We start from the raw sequence: 8,036 nt of genomic DNA, 5'->3' as shown, positions 1-8,036 counted from the left end.
TTATTTGAGAAAGCATTTCTTATTGAACCTTGAATTCATTGGTTTGGCCAGACTAGATGGCCATTGATCGCCAGGGATCTGCCTGTCTCTACCCAGACCCTGCTCTGCAATGCTGGAATTAGAGATGTCTACGTTACACCTGTTTTTATCTGCCGTGAGGTATCTGAACTCAGATCTTTATTCTTGTACAGCAGGCATTTCAACAACTAAACCATCTTCCCAGGTTCCTAATGATCCAGTTCCTTCAATTTGAAAAATTATTTATTTTTATTTTATGCATTTGAGTGTTTTGCCTGTGTGATGTGCATGTGCGTGTGCGTGTGCGTGTCTCTGTGTGCTCGGGCATGCATGCAGTGCCCATGAAAGCCAGAAGAGGGCATCATATCCATTGGAACTGAAGTTAAGGTTGGTTGTGGCTTCCTTATGAATAATGGCAACTAAACAGGAGTCTCCCAAAAGAGCAGCAAAGGCTCTTAACCTCTGAGCCATCTCTCCACCTGCCCCATTCTTTATTGTAATTTCCTCCCTCCCTCCTTCCCTCTCTTCCTTCTTTTTGGTACAGTTTTTTTCACTATGTAGCCATTGGGCCAGGAAATTGCAGTGACTCCTTTCACCCTGCCTCTTAAGTGCTGTAGAATAACAGACACATACCACCACAACCAGCATATATACAACTCTCTCTCTCTCTCTCCCTCTCCCTCTCCCTCTCCCTCTCTACTCATTCCGTTTCTCTGGAGAGCCCTGATTATGTAGCATAGCTGTGTAGGAAGCCCAGGGCTGGGTAGTACAGAGGCAGCCCTTCCTGTGTTTACTAACACCAAGGAAGCTGTGAACTTTGCATGCTAAAGCTAGACAGACTCTCAGTGAGTGACAGGGGATCTAGAATCAGTCTTACCCCTGACCTTACTTGGAGATCATACTCAGAAACAGGACTGTATGTGCAAGGGCTGCAGAGATGGCTCAGGAGTTAAGAGTCTTTGCTACTCTTGCAGAGGACTTGAATTCAGTTCCAGCACCCATATGAGGTGACTCATAACCACCTGTACCTCCAGCTCTAGGAGATCTGAACTCTCTTCTGGCCTCCTCAGGCACCTGTACTCAGATATACATACACACATAATTTTCTTTTTCTTTTTTTTTTCCCGGCTGTTCCACACATAATTTTTAAAGAAAAGACTTTGTCGGGCAGTGGTAGCTCACGCCTTTAGTCCCAGTACTCAGGCGGTAGAGGGAGGTAGATCTCTGTGAGTTTGAGGCCAGTCTGGTTTACAGCGCAAGTTCCAGGTCAGGTTCCAAAGCTCCATAGAGAAACCCTGTCTCAGAAACAAAACAAAACAAAACAAAAGACTTTGAACACCAGAATTCCTGGTTATAATAATATGTTGGCATTGCTTTTTATGAAAACTTAAACAACTGGATGAAAGGTTTCCCCCTCAAATTTTTTATTTTCAGTTCTGAGCACTGAACTCCAAACTTCGCGCATGCCAGACATTCTCTCCCCTTGAGCCGCACCTCCAATCATGAAGAGCCACTTTGGTGAGGGAAAACACATAGGAAACCAGATGGTAGACTCTGTCTTCTCAGCAATCCGTGCAGTGGGTTTCAGAAGGTGCACAAGCAGAATCCACACAGCATGGGCTTCCTCAGAAAGGAAAAGAAGAGGCTCCTGAGACAGTACCTAGGGAGGAGTGGAGCAAACCATGACCCCAGCTCCTTGTCTGTGGGGCACTGCAATTCCTGAGAATTTAAACTGTATCCATCTTGGGGGAATGAATGACTCGAAGCTTAATTCAGAAACTTTCTGAAAATGGACTTCTTGCACCTCCTTTTAAAAATAACATTTTGGGAACTGGGTGCAGCGCAGTTGGTAGAGTTTGAAGGACTAGAGGCTGCTGCAGGACAAGTTACTATTTTATCACTTGTGCCTGTTTTTGTTTCCGTTTGTTTGGTTTTAAATTAGGTAGAAGCCAGGTGTGATAGCACATCAGAAGTAGAGGCAAGAATTATCTATGCGTTTGAGGCTAGCGTGGTCTACATAGTACATTTCAGGATAGCCAGGGTACCACAGCAAGACTCTGTTTAAAAAAAAAATTTGTACAGAACTAGCTGAGCCTGGGAGCTCAAGCCTGTAGTCCTCTGGAAGAGAAGCAGTTGCTCTTAACCCCTGAGCCATTTCTCCAGCACCTCAAATTAATTCTAACTGAAGAAGAAAAACTTTGTACTCAACGCTTTTAAGACATACAAGATGGGAGCTGGCTCAGTGGTTAAAAGCATTGACTGCCTTTACAGAGGACCGTGGTTCAATTCCCAGTACCTCCATGATGGCTCTTCCCAGGGGACCCAATACCCTCTCTTGACTTCCTTGGTTACCAGTCATTGCATATGGTGCATGGACATTTCAACACTCATACACATAAAATAAATAAATCTTTTCTTTTTAAAGATCCACAGAGGAGAAACCCTTCTATAGCTTAAAATTCAAACCCTGCGAGGCGTTGCACCTTCTAGCCAGGATCTTCAACTGTGATCCAAGATTGAAATTCAAGAGTTTTTAATCAATCAGGGAGTTTTCTTCCAAGGTCCAATTAGAAACAGAGTAGTAGGTTCCCTCTGCCACTTCAGTTTTTATAAGCCCAGAAAAGTGCATTTATCAGACTAATAAAATTATTTTTCATCAGAGGTATTAGTGGAGAAAGAAGCAAGTAGACTGGGTGTAGAGACCAAGATTCAAATCATATGATGTTCTATTCCTGGCTGTGTTTGTGAAGCAATTAGTCTTAGGTCATGGCTATGCCCCAGGCACGTAACTGTGGTAATTCATGTCTTGTCAAGCCCTCTGCAAATGATGCATACTGTGGGCTGGCAGATGGTGTCTGAGCTTACCTCATAGTCTAGAGGCCATAGTACCGTGTTAAAGGATCTTTCTATGAGGATTGTCTCTGAGCCCTGAATCCTTTTTGAATTATCTTAACAAGGAGGAAACTTCTTTCCCGAGAGTAATATTGTTGGTGAAAGATATCGCTAAACATCATTTTATTGGTTTTACTTGGCAAAGTTTTTGACTTGGCTATGGAGTTTACAGATGCCACCCACTAGGTTCAATTTACAACTACTCAGCACTTATTTTCAATAACAACTTCTCTTCAAAGATGTTATTTCACACACATGGTATCTGTAAGGTAGTTTAATATGGGCTGGAAGCACAGTTTGATGAACTAACTTTTCCTTTTACTCTATCACAACCAAGAAGTGAAAGGTGTAAGCCTCTTCTCCTTTCCTCTCTCCCTTCCTTTTCAGGATCTCATGATGCCCAGGCTGGCTTCCAACTCACTATGTAGCTAAGGCTGGCCTGGAACTTTTGATCCTTTGACCTCTACCTCCCAAGTGCTGCCACTACAGTTGTGAACCACTACACCCAGTTCTGAGTCTCTTATTTTTAAAGAAGTAAAAAGTGATATCCAGAAAGGCCATCACAAGCATTCTCTCAGGAGGATCAAGCTCTTGAGTTTAGGGAGGCCCCAGAGGCATGAACCAGCAATCTCTGGTCTTTATTCTTATGTGTGGCTCATGTTGAAATTAATCTACTTTGAACTTCTCTCCTGCTGGTGTGGGTACCTCCTCCAACTTAAAGACATTGCAGGTGATGAGATGGTTATTTTGTTGTTTGTTTTTTGAAACAGGGTCTCACTGTGTGGCTCTGGCTGGCTCTGAGCTCTTTGTAGATCAGTCTGCCCTTGAACTGGAAGAGGTCCACCTGCTTGTCTCCTCAGTGCTGGGACTAAAGGAGTGTGCCACCACACCCAGCCTCCCTGTTTACTTCTGTTAGCCAGAATCAAGGAGACATGACTTTAGAGAAGAAGGAAACTAACTGGGGTCACAACAGGGCAGTGAAGTAGAAACGAAGGGAGGGACACCATCTTGAGAAGAATGATCCTGAGCAGGTGTTTCTGGGATAGGAAAGATCAATCAAGCGGTGGTCCCTGGGCTGAGCTGGGTGCCAGGACAAACAACTGAGGGATGGGGAGACATGGTATGTTCTAATAACATCCACTCATGTGCACTGAGGTGGCCCTGAGAAGGTAGGGTAAGACTGGACATACATCTACAGTGGAAAACGAAGAGACAGATAACAAAGCAGCAGTAGTTTTGGTTGACCAATCACCATGAGGTTTGGCAAAAGCAGACCCATGTGCTCTGTAAGAAACAGTAGAGAGCCACTCTGCAGACTCCTGAGGGCAAACCAGGCGCATTACTGAGTCCTCCAGTGTCTAGTACTCTGATTGGAAATTCACTTTCCCCAGTTTCTGTCAACATGTACAGCATTAAAAAAAAAAAAAGTCAATGTAAAAGCAGACAGGCTTGCTATGACTAATATCAGAACTCCCAAAGCAGACTTTTTCCAAAAATACACTGTAATTGATAGCAGTATAAGCTCAGTATAAAAGGCTGTGACACAGCTTCTGGCCTCGGGCTGAGCCAGATGTTTCCTCTTGGTTCAGGAGCAACAGGAACATCTGCAGGTCTCCATACTCCGTCACTGCTTTTGCTATGGTGCTTTAAGTGACTTAAGTCACACTTTTCCAGAAGTGAATGTTTCCAATGGGTATATTCAAACTGTCCTCTACCTTTGTAGTCCGTAGTTTTCCTTTTAGTAAGTTGTTAGAAGAAAAAAAATTAGAATAGAGGTCAAGATGATTACTGCTTTTCAGATATTGTGTTTCTTTTACTCTCTCTCTCTCTCTCAATATACATACATACATACATACATACATACATACATACATTCATATATATATGCATGCCTGGGACAGAACTCAGGGCCTCACTCACATTAAATGTGTGCTCTACCATTAAGCTATATTCCCTTTGTGGAAAATTTATTTTGAGACAGTGTCTCAACTAAATCTCCTAGGCAAGCCTCTAAATTGTCATCCTCCTGTCTTAGGCCCCCAAGTAGTTGGTGTTATGACTGTGTACCACACTAGACTTAAACAAGTATTTCTGAATTAAAATATTTTACATCCTTTGTGGGATTTTTTTTTTAGGTCTGTTTAGAGAAGTCTTGCTGTGTAACCCGGTGTGGACTAAGAACTCTCTCTGAAGCCCAGGATTGCCTTAGTTTTGCAGACCTTCTCCTGTGCCTCTGGGGTTACAGACATGCACCATCATGCCTAGCTTGCCCAATTTAGGCTTTGGGTTCGGTTCAGTTGTTGTTTTAAGACAGAGATTTCCTATGTGGCCCTGGTTGGTCTGGAACTCATTATGCAGAACAGGCTGGTCTCCAGTTTGTGGGTCTCCTGCTTCTGCTCCGGAGTGCTGGGATCACAGGTGTGTGCCACCACACTCAACTCCAAAATTAGCTTTGAAAAACTCACAGCTTTTGGTCAAGTTGGTCTTACAGGCTTAGTTATCTCTGTGTATTTCAGTTATCAGGTGTTATGGGAAAGGTTGGAGACACAGGAATTTTCCAAAAATTTACAGAGGGATGACAGGGTTGCAGTCATGCGGTGTGCCCAATTAACTTTACCCTGAGTTCAACTGTGGGAGAGAAGTGATAGGGAGAAAGAAATGACATCAGCTTTACAGAGTGTCCACTTTGTAGCATCGAGAAGTCATGGTCTTCATTTAACCCTCTCTAATGCTGCACATTACCATCTTTTGACAATATGCACGAACTAAAAAGATCAGAGCAGTTGAGCAGCTCATCAAAAGCAACCCAGCTAGCAAACAGCCAGGAAAACCAGTAATGCAGACACTGACCTGTCTGGCAACCCATTAAACCTAAGATCACAATCTATTTCTTCAGAGTTTTTCAGCAGTCACAGTTTATTAATGGCCCTACATTCCTTTGGCTGCTATTTCAAATGGTTTCCTGAACCAAGTGTGACTTGGCTCCTTAAGAATAGCTCTGGGGTGTTGGAGAGATGGCTCAGTGGTTAAGAGTGGACCTAGCTAGGTTCTCGGCACCCTTGTGGGTGGTTCACAACAGCAGTCAGTTCAGCTCCGGGAGATCCGGATTCGGACATTCTCTCCCGGCTTCCTTGGGCAGGTACTGACTGGGAAGTTTCCCCTTTGTTGATTAGCTTTCACAATACTGGGAGGGGTTGTGCAGGTTTCTGGGGAAGAAAAGTAACCAAGTCTTATCCAGCAGTGAACCCTGTGAGCTACAGTAACAACTGGCTTTGCTAGACGCACCAGTGGTGTAATAGTGCCATGAATATTATGGAAGCAACCAACTACTTTCTGGTTGGGTTTAAGTGCCACTCTACAGGAGGTAACTCGACAGCCCAGTACTGTAAATTTGGCCATGATTCAGTAGCTAGAGAGCTCATAGGTTTAGAAGTGAATCTGCTTCTAAGGGAATTTTGCTAAATGCACGCAGTATCAAACTGCCCTGTAAACACTTATCATTAAACCAAGATACTAGTGCAACTCTCGGCCCTCCTCAGAGAAGCTTCGTTTTGCCATGCACAGCAGGTTATATATAGAATCACAACTGGTCAAAGTGCTCAGTCATAAACGGGACAGCTCTATCAGGTCACCTCCACCCGCGCGAGGCTCAGGGAGCCCTGAGGAAGAGGAGGTGGAATGATTGTAAGAGCCAGACATCTGGGATGACTGTTCTCTTCTGATCATGACCTCTGCACTCATGAATCCACAGCGGTCATGGCTGCCTGTGAAAAGATCGCTCCAAGAGCGAGCAGCCACCATTTCAGTACGAATAGCAATAGAAACCCCGCCCCCAGCTGAAGAGCTATTGGCTCTTGATGGTTGCTTGGAGAAAGAGTCAGTTTTCTTTAGGAATGAGTCCCTGGTTGATGACCCTAGTGGATGGCCTCACACCCGTAAATACATGGGCAACACTAACTGGACTCAGGGTTATTTAACAAGCAACAAGAAAAAGAGGACATCAAGTTGAATGGGGTACCTGGGAGGAGTTGGAGGGTGAGGGAAGGGGAATATGACTGAAATACACTGTATGCATGTATGAAGTTCTCAAAAGATAAAATCATAAATAAAATAAAATCACGTTGATATATTTTTAAAAATTATACATATGAAACTGGACATGGTATTGAAAGTCCATAATCTTATCACTTGGGAGGTAGAAAACACGGGATCAGGAGTTCAAAGTCAACCTCGGCATGGACTTCATGAAACCTTGTTTCCAAAAACAAAGCAAATTTGTATGAACCGGCTTGGCTGCTTGCCCTTATCATCCTAGCACTGGAGATACAGAGACAGAATTGCTGAGAGTTCAAGGCTCACCTCAGCTGCACGGTCAATTCCATGGCAGTTTGAACTACAGAAGCCCTGAAGCCCTGTCTCAAAAAGCCCAAGTAACAGACACACTCATTTGTTTGATGGGTCGGGGAGACATGGTCTCAGTGTGCAGCCCGGCTAGCCTGGAACTCTTAACCGCCTCAGCCTTTAGAATTCGAACATACTGAGACCCATATTGCAAACGTGTGAATTTGGCAGTGATTTTTGCACCCCTTCTTTAGTCGTTAGAACTTTAAGACTCGGTTCTCTCAGTCACTTTACAGACGATTAACTGATGTTTCAGATTTTTATTTATTTATTTTTGGAGACTTTTTTTTTTTTTTGGTGTGTGTGTGTGTGTGTGTGTGTGTGTGTGTGTGTGGCCTTGGCTGTCCTGGAACTCAGAGGTTCACTTGCTTCTGCCTCCTGAGTGCCAAGATTAATGGCCTGCGCGACCTCCGCCAGGCCTTATTTATATTCGTTAACTTAGCCAGGCAAGGTGATACACATTTGTAATCCTAGCACTCAGGAGGTAGGGGGCGGCAAATCTTTTGTGCATGTAAGCAGTCAAGGGTTATGTGTTGAAACGCTGTCTCAAAAACAAAAATAATAAAGTCACTTAAAGTCCTGGAACTAGCACAGCTGGTAAACCGGAAAGCTTTTCCCACACCACCAGAGAGGCTGCTTGTCAATGATAATGATCAAGGGGTGGTGGAGGCTCCGCGGAGGGCGTCGCCCTCACACGTCAATTCCGCTGTCACCGAGCTCTCCCC

Source organism: Myodes glareolus, chromosome 5, assembly GCF_982192425.1.
Source record: "Myodes glareolus chromosome 5, mMyoGla1.1, whole genome shotgun sequence".
Taxonomy (NCBI): domain Eukaryota; kingdom Metazoa; phylum Chordata; class Mammalia; order Rodentia; family Cricetidae; genus Myodes; species Myodes glareolus.
This window is presented reverse-complemented; position numbering follows the sequence as displayed.